The 16,780-nt window shown below is 43.7% G+C and overlaps 1 long non-coding RNA gene across 1 annotated transcript; it reads left to right on the top strand.

Moving 5' to 3' along the window:
• Nucleotides 1-788: 788 nt before the first annotated feature.
• Nucleotides 789-16,223, top strand: LOC128360306 (uncharacterized). The gene is made up of 3 exons (XR_008321489.1): nt 789-835; nt 14,467-14,525; nt 16,180-16,223. It is a non-coding gene; the product is annotated as an uncharacterized LOC128360306 (long non-coding RNA).
• The last annotated feature ends 557 nt before the right edge of the window (nt 16,224-16,780 follow it).

The raw sequence follows: 16,780 nt of genomic DNA, 5'->3' as shown, positions 1-16,780 counted from the left end.
GACAGATGGGCAGGACCACTCTGGAGGCTGAAAGAGCTGCTCAGGACAGAAACTTTGGATAACAAGGTGTCAACAAAACCATGTAGAAAGGAGACCAAGAGACAGGAGGACCTCAGCAGGGGGGCTGATGTTTTGGTAGCTGGCTGGGTGTCTGTGGAGGCAGCAGAGACTCAGTGAAGCTGGACAGCAGAGACTCAGTGAAGCTGGGCAGCAGTTCTTTGGTGTTAACTACATGCTTTTTTCATTTCTTTATTCATATCAGGATGCAGCAGCAGAGAGCAGACTCTCCTGAAACCAGCTGTGTGTCCATGAAGAGTGACCGGTCTATGGGTCATCCTATTATGTTTAAAGATGAACTACCTGCTGATGGAAGGTAAGAATTTAACATCCAGTAATCAGAGCAGCATTTACAGGAGTTCATTTAGTCATCATGACAGAACATCTTTAATAGGCTTGTGTGCAGATTTGAGTCATTAAATGTCCTTAAACATGATGTTTTCTCCACAGAGTTCAGCAGCAGAGCTCAGAGGTTCCCAGTGATCAGTCTGCACAGCAGCATCAAACACAGCTGGACTCCATATTTATGGTGTGTACATGTACAAACACACCTTTTACTATTAACTCCATTAACCACAGATGAAATAGTAAAGTAGCATTCAGGTCCTAACAGTGTCCATGCTGCTCTGTTTAGACCAGCAGGCCTTCAGACTGACACATGAATCACATGTTGTGTTCTACCAGTTTAAATGAAATGTTCACTTTATCTTTCTGTTCCAGCTGCTGGAGGAGAACATCGTCACTTTTGTGAAGAACGAGCTGAAGAGAGTCCAGAGGGGTCTAAGTCCAGATGACCCAGAATGCTTAGAGAGTCAGAGTGAGGATGAGGAGGTGTTGGACGGTGAGGAGGAAGAGCAGAGGAGGAGCAGCAGAGACGCATTTCTGAAGATCACACTGCACTTCCTGAGGAGAATGAAGCAGGAGGAGCTGGCTGAGCGTCTGCAGAGCAGTAAGAGGATTTTAACAGATTTAACATGATGGAGAGGAAATGGAGGCAACATGGGAGAGGTTTATATTTCAAACTCTGCTGTAAATATGCTGCACACATCTGCATCAGATCAGAGGCTGTTTGTCCTCCACTGATGAGCTGAATAAAACTGATGGAGGAGGAAAAACTACACAGACACACTTACATGTTCAGATTTCTAGACTTTCTGTAGGATCCACTCACTGATTTCATTTGTTGTTTGTTCATTCAGGAGCTTGTGCTGCAAAGTGTCGACGTAAACTCAAGTCTAACCTGGAGAAGAAGTTCCAGTGTCTGTTTGAGGGGATCGCTAAAGCAGGAAACCCAACCCTTCTGAATCAGATCTACACACCGCTCTACATCACAGAGGGAGGGATTGCAGAGGTCAATGATGAACATGAGGTCAGACAGATTGAAACAGCATCCAGGAAACCAGACAGACCAGAAACAACAATCAGACAAGAAGACATCTTTAAAGCCTCACCTGGAAGAGATGAACCAATCAGAACAGTGATGACAAAGGGAGTGGCTGGCATTGGGAAAACAGTCTTAACACAGAAGTTCACTCTGGACTGGGCTGAAGACAAAGCCAACCAGGACATACACTTCACATTTCCATTCACTTTCAGACAGCTGAATGTGGTGAAAGAGAAAAAGTACAGCTTGGTGGAACTTGTTCATCACTTCTTTACTGAAACCAAAGAAGCAGGAATCTGCAGGTTTGAAGAGTTCCAGGTTGTGTTCATCTTTGACGGTCTGGATGAGTGTCGACTTCCTCTGGACTTCCACAACACTGAGATCCTGACGGATGTTACAGAGTCCACCTCAGTGGATGTGCTGCTGACAAACCTCATCAGGGGGAAACTGCTTCCCTCTGCTCGCCTCTGGATAACCACACGACCTGCAGCAGCCAGTCAGATCCCTCCTGAGTGTGTCAGCATGGTGACAGAGGTCAGAGGGTTCACTGACCCACAGAAGGAGGAGTACTTCAGGAAGAGATTCAGAGATGAGGAGCAGGCCAGCACCATCATCTCCCACATCAAGACATCGCGAAGCCTCCACATCATGTGCCACATCCCAGTCTTCTGCTGGATCACTGCTACAGTTCTGGAGAATGTGTTGAAAAGCAGAGAGAGAGGAGAGCTGCCCAAGACCCTGACCGAGATGTACATCCACCTCCTGGTGCTTCAGTCCAAACTGAAGAACATCAAGTATGATGGAGGAGCTGAGACAGATCCACACTGGAGTCCAGAGAGCAGGAAGATGATTGAGTCTCTGGGAAAACTGGCTTTTGAGCAGCTGCAGAAAGGCAACCTGATCTTCTATGAATCAGACCTGACAGAGTGTGGCATCGATATCAGAGCAGCCTCAGTGTGCTCAGGAGTGTTCACAGAGATCTTTAAAGAGGAGAGAGGGCTGTACCAGGACAAGGTGTTCTGCTTCGTCCATCTGAGCCTTCAGGAGTTTCTGGCTGCTCTTCATGTCCATCTGACATTCATCAAGTCTGGAGTCAATCTGCTGGCAGAAGAACAAACATCATCCAGGTGGTCTACAATCTTTAAAGACAAACCTGAACCAACACGTTTCTACAAGAGTGCTGTGGACGAGGCCTTAAAGAGTCCAAATGGACACCTGGACTTGTTCCTCCGCTTCCTCCTGGGTCTTTCACTGCAGACCAATCAGACTCTCCTACGAGGTCTGCTGACACAGACAGGAAGTAGGTCAGAGACCAATCAGGAAACAGTCAAGTACATCAAGAAGAAGATCAGTGAGAATGTGTCTGCAGAGAGAAGCATCAATCTGCTCCACTGTCTGAATGAACTGAATGATCGTTCTCTAGTGGAGGAGATCCAACAGTACCTGAGATCAGGAAGTCTCTCCAGATATAAACTGTCTCCTGCTCAGTGGTCCGCTCTGGTCTTCATCTTACTGTCATCAGAAAAAGATCTGGACGTGTTTGACCTGAAGAAATTCTCTGCTTCAGAGGAGGCTCTTCTGAGGCTGCTGCCAGTGGTCAAAGCCTCCAACAAAGCTCTGTAGGTGCACACAGAACTATCCAGATTAATGTAGTTTCATCTTTGCTCAATGAAGAAAAGTAATGTTTGCAATTCTTTTGTTCTGCTGATTCTTCTCCAGGTTGAATGACTGTCACCTCTCAGAGAGAAGCTGTGCAGCTCTGTCCTCAGTTCTCAGCTCCCAGTCCTCTAGTCTGAGAGATCTGGACCTGAGTAACAACAACCTGCCGGATTCAGGAGTGAAGCAGCTGTGTGCTGCACTGGAGAGTCCACACTGTATACTTGAAACTCTCCTACTGCCATCAGAAAAAGATCTGGACGTGTTTGACCTGAAGAAATACTCTGCTTCAGAGGCGGTTCTTCTGAGGCTGCTGCCAATGGTCAAAGCCTCCAACAAAGCTCTGTAAGTACTCAGATAGTTGGCTTCATTTATTATTATTTAGATCCTCTGCTGTCTTTTTTAAATAAATTTAAAAAAAATTGTTCTTCATATTTCCAGACTGAGTGGCTGTAACCTCTCAGAGAGAAGCTGTGCAGCTCTGTCCTCAGTTCTCAGCTCCCAGTCCTCTAGTCTGAGAGATCTGGACCTGAGTAACAACAACCTGCAGGATTCAGGAGTGAAGCAGCTTTCTGCTGGACTGGAGAGTCCACACTGTGGACTGGAAACTCTCAGGTTAGTTTTATTACTGTGTATATAAAGTCATGTTTTTGGGTTCTCTTCAGTTTCTAGTTTACATGAAGAGTTTATGATACCAAAAAGATTTAGTGTACTGTCTGAGCTGAAGTGAAGTAACATCAAATCCCACACCGAGCGGTCCTATCCTGCATGTCATTCCCCCTCTCTGCCTCCAGTTTCCTGTCTCTCTGTACTAACCTGTACATTAAAGGCAAAAAGCCCCATTTCTGTCATTTAATCTTCAATAAAGACTTGATGTGCATTAAGTCATGAAAGTCTAATATAATTGAATTAATAACAGAAAATATACAACACTGAATTACTGTCATGTTTTCTACATGCATCAAAATGTATCAAAATAAAATACCGTATTTTTGAATTTTTTTTAAACAACCTTTTTCTAAAAGCATTTTTCATCTATCCCTTCACTTGTACACTACCTGGAAAAACATCTGAAAACAGGAGACTCCTCCTATAATCAGTCAATAGATTAGATATGCTGACCCTTCAAAATAAACCTCTGTCCTGAGAAATGTTCCTAACGTATACTTATTTACTCTCTTGGTGTAATAGATTACTATGAATCAGTGACAATAACTCAAAGACAAACAATCCAAATGGATGATTTATTTAGAAATATAAACTAGGTAGCATTTTAACCGTTTCAGTAATTTAACACCATCACTACCAAACTGATGCTGAGTTTCATCACAGTTGAATAATGTTGTATACACGTGAAACCTCTATCTAAAAAAAATCTGGTTGTCACATTAATACCATCCAACCAGTTAAGCCAATTAGAAGCTTATAATTATGACATTATCAATAATTTCTTATTGGAAATGTGCAAGAGGTTGGAAATGTCCTAGTTTGAGGTCAAGTCACCATCGCACTGAAATATTTCATTGGTCAGAGAACAGACGAATTTAAAGTCTCGAAAAAAAAAACTGTAAAACAGAAAAATGAAAGAAAAAAGCAAACTCAAGTGTTGCTATCAAAGCTTGTGAACTGAAGTCCTTGTGTGTGTAACCTTAGCCACCTTAGTTAGTGGTGTCTCCTCAGTTTATGCCTTTTAGCACAACTAACTTCTCAAACAGAGTTTGACGGCTGAGAGCGGTAACACAGGGCTTGACCATGCGAGGGAGCCTCAGACAGACAGAGAGACAGATGTCAAAAATACACAACACTGAAGTATTTTGATACAAAATATGAAGGCATTTTCATAATCTCAATAAAATATAAATTACAAAATAGTATTTTGTATTTTAAATACATGTATTTGTAACGGCTGGTGAGTGTGGACCCAGTTGCAAGAAGGGGAAGCGAGGCAGAGGTACAAAGTCCAGTAAGGCAAGTTCTTTAATCCAAGAGGAGGCAGGTGGTCATACACGAAAAGGCTCGCAGGAATCAGGCAAACAAAACAGGCCAGGAGCAGGCAGAAAATCTGAGGTCGAAAAAACAAACCGGTCTTACACAAGGAAACAGACATGAACAACTCGGGAAAGCAAGTACACAGGGTAACAAAGATAATCTGGCCCGGAAGACATGGTGGGGGGGGGTGGGGTTATATACACAGGGAGGCAAGACACAGGTGAAACAAATAGGTAATCAACTAAGGCGGGAAAAAGAACAAAGAGGGGAAGTAAAACTGACAGCACAGGGGAAGACTAGACTTTCAAAATAAAACAGGAAGTGTACAACACATCATAAAATACAGAGTCTGACAGTATTAGAAATACTGCCCATCCCTGTGCAGGTGAACATAAAAAGCAGATCTGCTGCTCAGGAAATGTTTCTGATTTTCTTTACATTTAACTTTTTTTGTATAAAATACAAATTAAATGTTTAAATGTTTAAACACTGAATTAAATTAAATAATAAATATGATGGAAGACACTAAGTTGCCTAATTAAATGATTGTGATCACACAGTGAACATTGTTGGAATGAAAAATAATAACTAAGTTAAAACATCAGTACATTTCTCTGAAATCTTCTTTAGATGTGGAACAATATTTCTTCTGCCAACATAAATCAGAATGCAGCCTCCAGCAGGAACATGTGCTTTCACTCCTACTAGTAACCTAAAATGTATCTGCATGACACCAACATACAGCAGGGGGCGCTGAGTGTGAACATAAAGGCCTGAAGGACAAAATCCTGTTTATTGAGTTGAGAATGTTTTTAAGCTCATTAGATGAAGTGTTGTGTGTGTTCAGTCTGTCAGGATGTCTGATCACAGAGGAAGGCTGTGCTTCTCTGGCCTCAGCTCTGAGGTCCAACCCCTCCCATCTGAGAGAGCTGGACCTGAGCTACAATCATCCAGGAGACTCAGGAGAGAAGATCCTGTCTGCTGGACTGGAGGATCCACACTGGAGACTGGACACTCTCAGGTATGGACAGACAGATAGACACTCTCAGGTACGGACAGACAGGTAGACACTCTCAGGTATGGACAGATGGACACTCTCAGGTATGGACAGACAGGTGGACACTCTCAGGTATGGACAGACAGGTGGACACTCTCAGGTATGGACAGACAGATAGACACTCTCAGGTATGGACAGATGGACACTCTCAGGTATGGACAGACAGGTGGACACTCAGGTATGGACAGACAGGTGGACACTCTCAGGTATGGACAGACAGGTGGACACTCTCAGGTATGGACAGACAGGTGGACACTCAGGTATGGACAGACAGGTGGACACTCTCAGGTACGGACAGACAGGTGGACACTCTCAGGTATGGACAGACACTCTGACTAACTGAGGGACTCTGGTTCATGTTTAATGGTGGATATGAGTGAAGGTGTATGAAGCTGATTGTGTCTTTGTCTCTTCCTCCAGGATGGACCATGGTGGACCGCAGAGACTGAAACCTGGTCTGAGGAAGTGTGAGTGTGTTTTCAGTTTGATTCATGAGAACTTTGAGAAAAACTGGATGAAATATGTAAAAGAAGTGAAAAAAGATCAAAATGATGGAAAAAGTGTTTAGTCAGAAATGGGCGTGGCCTAAACTGACATTTATCTTGAACCAATGAATCCATGAAACAGAAATGTCCTTCTGTTGGTCACAGTTCAGGAGTTAAAAGAGAAATGTTTTATAAATGTCCACATGGTGGCGCTACCTGCTCCAAAATGTCCCTCATGTCTCTCCTGCAGATAAAGTTCATTCATTCATACTGACTTCAGCTGTTTGGAGCATTTGGACTAAAATGTGTTTGTAACAGACGACAGTTTGAGATGAAAATAACAGACTTGATGTGCAAAGACCTTCACTTTACACCAAACCTGATGAACAAACATGAATATTACTGAATATCACTGTCATGTTGACTGTTCATGTTCTAACTGAACTGTTAAAGGTTCACTTACTCTGTATGTCCAAAGCTTTCAGTCACATCTCATGGTCTTCCTCAGTGATGGAGTGACTCAGTTGTCATGGAGATGGTTTAAGTTTGAATGGTTTCAGTAAAGTAGTTAATAAATCAACAGATGATAAACTGCAGCTGTATTGTGTCTCGTTCTCTCCATCAGATGCCTGTGAACTGGAACTGGATCCAAACACAATGAACAGAAAACTCAAACTGTCTGATAACAACAGGAAGGTGACATATGTGAAGGAGGATCAGCCATATCCTGATCATCCAGACAGATTTGACTTCTGGCCTCAGCTGCTGTGTAGAAATGATCTGACTGGTCGCTGTTACTGGGAGGTCGAGTGGAGAGGAATAGTTCATATATCAGTGAGTTACAGAAGAATCAGCAGGAAAGGAGGCAGAGCTGACAGTTGGTTTGGAAGGAATGATCAGTCCTGGAGTCTGAGCTGCTCTGATGATTGTGGTCCTTTCTCTGTCTGTTACTCTGTCTGGCACAATAAGACAAAAACTTCCATCTCCTCCTCCTCCTCCTCCTCCTCTGTCTTTCACAGAGTAGCAGTGTATGTGGACTGTCCTGCTGGCACTCTGTCCTTCTACAGAGTCTCCTCTGACACACTAATCCACCTCCACACCTTCAACACCACATTCACTCAACCTCTGTATGCTGGATTTATGGTCTGGAATGGTTCTTCAGTCGCTCTGGTTCCTCTGTAGGAGGGAGAGTCTCTCTGGTTCCTCTGTAGGAGGGAGAGTCTCTCTGTGTCCTCTGTAGGAGGGAGAGTCTCTCTGGTTCCTCTGTAGGAGGGAGAGTCTCTCTGGTTCCTCTGTAGGAGGGAGAGTCTCTCTGGTTCCTCTGTAGGAGGGAGAGTCTCTCTGTGTCCTCTGTAGGAGGGAGAGTCTCTCTGGTTCCTCTGTAGGAGGGAGAGTCTCTCTGGTTCCTCTGTAGGAGGGAGAGTCTCTCCTGTGGACAGAAACTCTGCTGACTGAAGATCAGCTGCTGAAATCAAACATCACACACACTCTGCACTGTGAAGCAGATCTGTCTCAGACTCAAACACTCAGTTATTTTTCCTTCTACATGATTCATTGATTAGTCTCAGTTGACTCTGCTGTTGTTACTGTCAGGATCCAATGAGCAGCATGCAGCTCTATTCATGTTTCAATCTAATAACATCTATCCAGCTGTGGAAGCCCACAGTGTTTTTGAGCTTTTAAAATAGCCACCAGTCAGTCATCTGTACAATCCAAAGAGATCGCCTCGCTCAGTACAATCCTCCAGGACACGGTTGATTGGGACCCCGCCACCAGTCCACAACGCTTCTCCTGCTCAACACCCAAGCAGCCACCTTGGACCGAGGTTGTGGTCCGTGGTCGCAAGAGAGACTCAGGTGGGTCTGCTTCTCCGCCTTGCCTGAACCTCTCAAACCGCTATACAGCCCTGTCCGCTGACAACCTGGTTCACCCAGATGATCCTCCTGCTGCTCCTCCTTGCCCCGGTGATGACGCCTGCTGACTCCGCAGCACCGTCCAAGGGTCTTCGTCGCCCAGGCCTGAATCAGCGACCCTCATCCTGGTCCAAGACCTCCTCCTCTCTGCGCCACATCCGGAGGGAGGCTGTGATGCGCTGCTCCGGTGCTCTTCCTCACCCCGAACCAGCTATCGATACCTCTCCTAGGTATGTAGCTGCTGCCCGGCCACAGCACTCCCCTGCTCCGGCACAGAGCATTGAAAGCCCACAGCCATACCTCCTCGTCCCCTCTTCGCTCCTACCACACCCGCTTCTTCAACGCAGCCACACACTGCTTTCCTGGAGCCACGGTGCCGGTTATCCTGGATAAGCCCCCCGACCTGCTGTGCTCTCTTCCATCATCCATCAACCGGGTCCTAGTTCATGTAGGAACCAATGACACGTCTCGCCAGCAGTCGGAGCTGACTAAAAAGGCCTTTAATGCCCTTTTTAGCTTCTTAAACAGCTGTGTAAAGGATGTCTGGCTCAGCGGACCTCTGCCAACTGATGGCCGCGGAGCTGGGCGCTTCTCCAGAATCCTCAGTCTTAACACCTGGCTCCAGTCCGCCTGCAGAATCCACAATATTGGTTTCATTGATAACTTCAACCTATTCTGGAACCGTACTTCCCTAATCCGGGCCGACGGACTCCACCCCAACAGTCTGGGTAGCAGAGTATTAGCAGCTAACATCCAGCATGCTGTCCTGACCGCTGCCCCCCGTGATTGACTATTCACTAGCCACGCCCCCCTCCTGGAGCCTTCCTCTTCTCCGCCTACTCCGGTAGTAAACAGTACTGTTTCTCTCACAAGCTCCCCCTGGCGATCAACCCAGGTATTGACACTTTCCCTGGTTCATTGCCCTTACCATGGTCCACTATCTCCTACTAGCTGTCATAAACCTACCTCCACTGCTGTGATTAACAGGCTGCCAATTCCTGTTGTTATTCCACATCACAAATCAATGCACAGGCTGCTGATCACAGTGTCCTAGTTAATCCAGCCAGGTCAGCTAACCCCAAACCTCACTTTTGGGTTATTTAACATCTGTTCGCTGACTAACAAGGGACCTCTGCTCTATGATCTCTCTCTTTTGCTTGACTGAGACATGGCAGCAGCCTGAAGACTTCTCACACCTTAATCAAACTATTCCTCCTGGGTTTGTCATTAGAGTCCATTGCTCTCCAAATCAAGGGTCCAACTCCTACCATCCTCGCCACTGTTTATCGTCCACCCAAGCCGAACAATGCCTTCCTGCAGGAAGTCTCTGCCTTCTTGACAACCTTATGTTCTGTGTCCCCAAATCTACTATTGCTGGATGATTTTAATATTCACTTAGCATAGCATCAACAATGCTTTTACAAGGGGGACTTCATGTCTTGACAGCTTTGGAATACAGCAATATATTGACTTTCCAACACACTCCAAGGGACACATTCTTGACCTAATCTGCTGCTCTGGTGTAATCCCTCATAACTGCTGTGCCTCAGATCTGGGTTAGGGTCTCAGACCACAAGTTAATATCCTGCAAGTCAATCTAAGATTATCGAAGACTAATATGCACCGCTCTCATCACATTTCAAAACATTCAAAATATTGAGTTAACCCCATCCTAACCCTAACCCTCCCGTCTGGACTACTGTAACTCTCTCCTCTTTGGTCTTCCTCTGAAATCTCTCCACAAACTCCAACTGGTCCAGAACGCAGCCGCTCGTATCATCACCAGAACCCCCCCCCCCCAAACCTAACCCCCCCCTCCCCTGCCTCAGGAACTCCCTTTATTGAACTCATCACTCCTGCCCTGCAGCAGCCCCCCAACCCTACCCCCCCCCCCCCATCTCAGGAGCTCCCTCTATTGAACACATCACTCCTGCAGCAGCTTCATTGGCTTCCTATCAAATCCTGCATTGACTTTAAGATTCTACTCCTCACGTTCAAGATCCTTCACAACCTGGCACCATCACCGCACCCCCCACCCAACCCTAACCCTAACCCCCCCCCCAACCCTTCACAACCTGGCACCATCACCCCCCAACCGGGCTCCATCATATCTCTCTGAACTTATTCACATCTACACACCTTCCTAAACGCTCTTGACCCCACCATTCAGCCGATCTGCCCCCCCCCACCCTAAACCCAACCCAACCCCCCCGCCTCAGGAACTCTCTCCCACCAGACGTTCGCACAACAGACTCTGTCTCCACCTTTAAATCCCGCCTGAAAACGCTCAAATTCAGAGCAGCATACTCTGTCTCTCACTAACTATGCAATCACTTGTTTATTTATTGTACTAATGCTCTTTGTAGTCACATTCATATTTATTCTTTATCTTTGCACTAAATGTCTGATTTATATTGTTGATGTGCTGTTGTGTTGTGTTATATGAACCTTGTAAGGTGCCTTGAAATAAAATGCATTATTAGGGCCGAGTGCTGACCAGCGTGAAGCCCTATTGTATCTGTAAATCGACATGCATGGACGGGGGCCTGTTCACCGCTGCTTGCAGCTTTAATTATTATCATTACTACACCACTCATAATACTGCAGTACTTTTACTGTAATACTGCATACTACACCACTCATAATACTGCAGTACTTTTACTGTAATACTGCATACTACATCACTATAATACTGCAGTACTTTTACTGTAATACTGCATACTACATCACTATAATACTGCAGTACTTTTACTGTAATACTGTATACTACATCACTATAATACTGCAGTACTTTTACTGTAATACTACATACTACATCACTCATAATACTGCAGTACTTTTACTGTAATACTGCATACTACATCACTATAATACTGCAGTACTTTTACTGTAATACTACATACTACATCATTATAATACTGCAGTACTTTTACTGTAATACTGCATACTACATCACTCATAATACTGCAGTACTTTTACTGTAATACTGCATACTACATCACTATAATACTGCAGTACTTTTACTGTGATAATAAGGTCAGTTGTTTCGTGTATTTTTAAAATGATAGTATGTATAGTTGTGTGATTTATTAGTAAATATGTTTGGCTGTTACTTGTTGTATTGATCTTGTTTAACTTGAGTTTCCGTCTTCAGAAGCAGAGGAGCGTCTCATCTCTCTCTCTTCCTGTCTGCAAACACGGAGGAGAGACGTTCAGGTGCTGTGGGACAAACTGCTACTGGAGCTGTGTTTAAATGTTGATGGTGGACGAAGTCATTAAAGGATCTCTGAGCTGAATTCATGTGTAAAAACTGTCGACTCTGATATTCACATAGCTAAATAAAGTTTTCTTGGAGCAGCATCTTATAGCTGTTAGTGTAGTAGTAGTTAGTTAGTACTATAATATAATATATGATATGATATACTAAAATATATAATATAATAATCATAAAAAGGAAAGGACTGTAGCACACCTGTTTCTAATGATGAACTAGTAATGAAGCAGCTGAAGCTCGTTAAGACGTTTGATAATGAGTTTTAATAATATATAATAATTAGAATCAGTGGTTTATAGTCTCTCTCTGAGTCCATGGTGGGCGGGACTAAAACACAGGTGAGTGCTCTCTCTCTCTCTCTTTCACCTGTCTGCAAACACGGAAGAGAAGCAGCGCGAGGAATATATATTTCCATCCTAATAGTTCATCTTTAAATAATAATGACATCAGATTATTAAATGTAATATAACTTTCAGAGACCGGATGTAGTTAAACACACAGGAACAAACTCAGTGCTGGTTGCAGAAATGTATAACGGAGTATTAGGAACACATGGCGAGATTAAAGTCTAACATGACGATCAACAGACCTTAAAAACCTCCTGCTGTGAGTTACATGTTTCTTCTTCTTCTACTTGTTTAAATGTTGATGGCTCTATCGCTGGCTGGTTGAAGCTGCTGATATATTTCACCTTCACTCATCAGCTTCATTCAGATGATTTTCAGCATCTAAAGGAAACGTAGCCGACAGTTTTCATCATGTTTGTGTCAGCAGCTGTTAAAATGATCTGATAACAGTAGAGATGGTAGTTATAGTGATAAATATACAGTGGTGGACAGTAACGAAGTAAATTTACTTGAGTACTGTAATTAAGTACAGTTTTTGAGTATTATTTTTGGGAGATACTTTTACTCCACTACATTTGAAGGACAAATATTGTACTTTTTACTCCACTACATTTCTATTGATGCTTTCGTTACTCTCTACTGTTGAGCTCACGTCAGCTGATAAATAAACTGTTTCTGCTAATTTGCGTATGGTTTGTCTCATATTGCCGTACCTGTAGTATGTCATGCCATACGACATGGAGAAACTCCCACTAGGCACCCGTGGCCTTATCTCAAACCCATGATTGAGATTTTTGTCACAAAAACGGATTCGTTTCCGTTTAAATGCTTGTTGTGTTTACCGCAAACTAATTATATCACGGCCTACAATGTTTTTTATACAATTCACATCAAAGAGTCCAAGGTAGGGGTTAGGTGTGTTGAAATGTAACTGTGTTCTGAGGCTTCTTGACTTTATGTGTTTATTGAGCTATAAACATGTCTGAAGCAGAATCACATCAGTGTATAATGTATAATGACAATAAAGCTACTTTCCTGTATTTGCTGAGATATTTAAAAAAAACTTTTACTTAAGTAATTTTTTAAGCAAATACTTTAGTACTTTTACTTAAGTAATATTTTGACTTAGCTACTTTTACTTGTTTTTTACTTGGAGTAATATTTGACAATGAGTATCTGTACTTTTACTCAAGTAGTGAAGTTGTGTACTCTGTCCACCTCTGTAAATATATATAATGATGAAATGAGTTATATGAGTATGAACATGTAATATGAAGATTAGACTCATCTTTTATGGTTCAGCACCCCGCCCAACAACTGTACCTGTATGAACCTGTCTGGGTTTGGGTTAGGATGACTCATTTAATTGGTCGTATCAAAAGGTAACCTCATTCAGTCATCTTGAACCTGACAAACATTATGACAGTTATTATAATAACTAATCCACAGTTACAACAGAAAGAGATTGTTTCACAGGTGGGATGGTTAGTGATGAACAGGTAATAAAAGCCATATAATAATATACTATGAAATGTGTTAAAAGAAGGTGACAGAAATACTGTTGAAAACATCTTTTCATTCATTATATTCAGTTATTTAATCAGGCAAATGAAAAGTCAGTGGAACATTCAGAAACTAAGTTATTAAACATTAAAGCTGAGTGAAAGTCTTTAAATAGTTTGTTACTGTGGCTCCATCTGGTGGTGGAATGAATAATGACAGGATGTTAGACAGCAGTGCAGACCTGTGTGATGTGCAGCTGGTTGTAATGAATGAGCATGTTGTTGTGTTTGTGTGAAGGTGTTTCTCTGCTATGGATCAGTGTGAGGACAGAGAGGAGGGAGTCCCTCCCTCTAAAAGCTCTCTGTGTGGGGAACATGACAGCCAGACCAAAGCTCAGAGGTGAGATGAGGATCTCTAACTGTCCATCACTGTTCTCCACTCACATCACTCCACCATCATTATTCACACTCACTGTCACATCTGACACTCAACTACTGAATAATAAGTCACAATAACTCAGAATGAACTACTAACTTTGTGAGTTAACAAAGAGCTCAACCACTGATTAGTCAACTAATCAACTAAGATGAGACAGCATCTTTCATCAGATGACATTTTGATGAACAGGAGAACGTTTCTCATCCACTGTCTTCTTACTGATTTTCATTCTGCTTCTAAAACTTCAGCTGCTGACAGTCTGCTCAAATTCATCTTTTTAAACTCTTTGATTTGTTGTTTGTTTGTATCAGGATGCAGCAGCAGAGAGCAGACTCTCCTGAACCCAGCTGTGTGTCCATGAAGAGTGATTACTCTATGGATCGTCCTATTAAGTTTAAAGATGGACAACCTGCTGATGGAAGGTAAGAATTTAACATCCAGTAATCAGAGCAGCATTTACAGGAGTTCATTTAGTCATCATGACAGAACATCTTTAATAAGCTGAGCTAGATAGATAGATAGATAGATAGAGCATGACAGTGACAGAAGTCTGCCGCTGAACATCCTCCTGTGTCTGGTTAAAGTGCTATGCGGGGGGGGGGGGCAGTCCGTTATTCACAGCAGCACTGTTGTCAGGGACTCAAGGGGGACAGAGCCAGCCTTCCTCACCAGCCTGAACAGTCTCCCAGCGTCCCTCTTCCTAGTGCTGCCTCCCCAGCACACCACAGCATAGGAGAGGACGCTGGCCCCAAGCACACCACAGTGCTGACAAACTAAGCTCTTCCTGTGAGGTAGTCTGTAATCCATGGCTGCTAAATGGCCCATGTAGGCCCCTTAATCATTGAGCATACTCTGTTTGGGCCAGCTTCTTCCTGGGGCAAAGCAGTAGCAGTAATAGGGCAATAGAACCTGTTGTAATGGGTCAGCTGGTTTGTGACGCTGCTCCTCCTGCACCCCATCATATGACTCGACTTGAATCGTTTTTTTTGCGTCTCCATCAGGGAAGTATCTGCTCTGCTGAGTCCACTTTCTGAAGGTGTGTGGTTTTGGGTTGCTTTTGCACTCGTGGTTTGTACTTTGGCTAGAGGCAGAGGGGTGGCACTGTATGCATTTCTCACGTTTGCATACATAAGGTCTGTTGTCCTGTTTTTTCTTGTGGGACAGTTTGGTGAAAGTCAACTGTAGAGTGAATGACGTCAGAAACAGTTACTGCCAGCACTCGTAGTGTAACACGTTCAGAGACCCACCGCCAGTAACTCATGTCCCTGCTGTATATAGTCTACTTAACTGTGACATGCCCCGGACTACACCACCTGTTGTTGATCAAGAGTGCGAGTCCTCCACCCCTGCACTTTCCACTCAGTTTGGTGTCTCTGTCTGCTCTTACGGTAGCATTTCAATAAAGCACAACATGCTACACTCCCTGTAGATCTTCAGGGTCCTCATCAGGGCAGCCAGCTCATCAGTCTTGTAGTCAGTGAGTTCACATTCTCCATGACCACCGAAGGAACAGAGGGCTTGTACCTCCACCGCTTCTCGAGGCACCTAGCGCTCACCTTAGCCCCAGCTCTGCAGCCATGGTAGCACGACTAAGCTCCTCAGGTATAGAGTAAACATCGCCAGCATTCCTTCTCAGTGCAGCTGATCTCTTGAATACCGCCTGTCATTGAAAAGTAAAAGTCATATCTTTAAGATAGAGTCAATGAAACAAACAACGTGAAGTAGAAAAAGGAGTTAAAAAAAAAGATACTAGACAGCAGAGACTCAGTGAAGCTGGACAGCAGTTCTTTGGTGTTAACTAAATGCTGTTTTCACTTTTTTATTCATATCAGGATGCAGCAGCAGAGAGCTGACTCTCCTGAACCCAGCTGTGTGTCCATGAAGAGTGACTTCTCTATGGGTCGTGGTATTGTGTTTAAAGATGGACAACCTGCTGATGGAAGGAAAGAATTTAACATCCAGTAATCAGAGCAGCATTTACAGGAGTTCATTTAGTCATCATGACAGAACATCTTTAATAAGCTGAGTGCAGATTTGAGTCATTAAATGTCCTTAAACGTGATGTTTTCTCCACAGAGTTCAGCAGCAGAGCTCAGAGGTTCCCAGTGATCAGTCTGCACAGCAGCATCAAACACAGCTGGACTCCATATTTATGGTGTGTACATGTACAAACACACCTTTTACTATTAACTCCATCAACCACAGATGAAATAGTAAAGTAGCATTCAGGTCCTAACGGTGTCCATGCTGCTCTGTTTAGACCAGCAGGCCTTCAGACTGACACATGAATCACATGTTGTGTTCTACCAGTTTAAATGAAATGTTCACTTTATCTTTCTGTTCCAGCTGCTGGAGGAGAACATCGTCACTTTTGTGAAGAACGAGCTGAAGAGAGTCCAGAGGAGTCTGAGTCCAGATGACCCAGAATGCTTAGAGAGTCAGAGTGAGGATGAGGAGGTGTTGGACGGTGAGGAGGAAGAGCAGAGGAGGAGCAGCAGAGACGCATTTCTGAAGATCACACTGCACTTCCTGAGGAGAATGAAGCAGGAGGAGCTGGCTGAGCGTCTGCAGAGCAGTAAGAGGATTTTAACAGATTTAACATGATGGAGAGGAAATGGAGGCAACATGGGAGAGGTTTATATTTCAAACTCTGCTGTAAATATGCTGCACACATCTG

This window comes from Scomber japonicus, chromosome 6, assembly GCF_027409825.1.
Source record: "Scomber japonicus isolate fScoJap1 chromosome 6, fScoJap1.pri, whole genome shotgun sequence".
Lineage (NCBI taxonomy): Eukaryota > Metazoa > Chordata > Actinopteri > Scombriformes > Scombridae > Scomber > Scomber japonicus.
This window is presented reverse-complemented; position numbering and strand designations above follow the sequence as displayed.